Source organism: Apium graveolens, chromosome 11, assembly GCF_009905375.1.
Source record: "Apium graveolens cultivar Ventura chromosome 11, ASM990537v1, whole genome shotgun sequence".
NCBI lineage: Eukaryota > Viridiplantae > Streptophyta > Magnoliopsida > Apiales > Apiaceae > Apium > Apium graveolens.
Window position 1 is genome coordinate 20,379,801 of NC_133657.1, and position 1,435 is coordinate 20,381,235.

Consider the following 1,435-nt stretch of genomic DNA (forward strand, 5'->3'; position numbering starts at 1 on the left):
TATGTAGCAAGCGTTATGACTTGTCAGTCATTCTTCTGTGTTTCTTTAACTAGATGAAATACAAGGTTACTCAAACCAAGTAGCATAATAAATAGAGAACAACCTCCTGTTTTATTTATTACCCAGTAAGTAAGATAGGTGAAGCAAACGTTTTGGACTTAAATATAAAAATGAGTAACACTGAAAATAAATATACAGAGCTATAAAGCTGACTTTGACGGAAGGTCCCTTCTTCAGGGAATGGGGAAGATTGTGGGTTGCTTGCTTCAACTGGTTTTCACCACTGCCTAAAAAATGGAGGTCGCATTGTTAAAGTAAAATATATATATATAATTACAAAAACATTAAGGGGTCCATAGCTCAGTGGTAGAGCAATTGACTGCAGATCAATAGGTCACCGGTTCGAACCCGGTTGGGCCCTCTCTTTAATTTTTTTTTAAGGTAAATTCTAACATTTGCATCCGAAGAGTAATTATGGATGGAAGATGTCATCCCAAAAAAAAAAACACAATCTAAATTCTAAACAGTCAATGCATAGCATTAGTTACACTGTGATAATAAGGAGTTGAACATTCAAGATAGGCAGAAAGTTTGGAATGGATGTGTGGCTGTGGCCTGTGTACCTTGAGAGATTTTTCTTCCTTTTTTTTTTTTTTTTTACAAAAGGAGTGTTTTAAAAATAAGAATTAGTTGATATAGGATAATGGCGACAATCTTATTAAAGTACCACTATATACAGCTCATGTGCTAAAAGAAAATGGGATACAATATTGTCATTTAGAACCCAAACTGAAAAGGTTTTATTATTATTATAGAGCAAGTCCAATATAATATATAAAATAATTATAGGAATTGTTATAAGAGTTTGTCTAGTGTGTGTTCATAGACACACATTAAATACTAAATTTTATAAATTTGAAGTAATTTTTATGATTAAAAAACTAATCAAATTTTGACACATATGTTCTTATTGCGTGCCTACGGGGACACAGCAGAAAATTCGTTGCTATAATTTGGCAGCAAAAAGTGCCTTTTGATGCTAGATACATTTTGAAACCAAATATTTCCTAATTTACCTTAATTTTGTAACTTTCCTCTAAGAACATCTTCGATAGATATTGCTAACAAAATTGTCAAACCATGACAAATCATTAAATATATTATTTTTTAATTTTCTCTCACATCCATGCACTCTTGGCAACATTTATTAAAATTTTGCTCCAATAATTAAACAACTTTAAAGGTTGCCCATGTGGTCTCTCTATATTAATTTCATATTTAGTTCAATATAAAAGTGGGTTGAATAATATGCTAATTTAGGAAGTTGTCAAGGGGTTGCCCAGTTTTGGCAACCTTGGTAGGCAACCTTGGTAGGCAACCTTTTGGCAACCTCTCAACTCCAATAGATAGACAATCAAGGATGATATGTCACATA

At 32.3% G+C, this 1,435-nt stretch overlaps 1 non-coding gene across 1 annotated transcript; it reads left to right on the forward strand.

Moving 5' to 3' along the window:
- Positions 1-349: 349 nt before the first annotated feature.
- TRNAC-GCA (transfer RNA cysteine (anticodon GCA)) lies at positions 350-421 on the forward strand. The gene has a single exon. It is a non-coding gene; the product is annotated as a tRNA-Cys (tRNA).
- Positions 422-1,435: the final 1,014 nt, after the last annotated feature.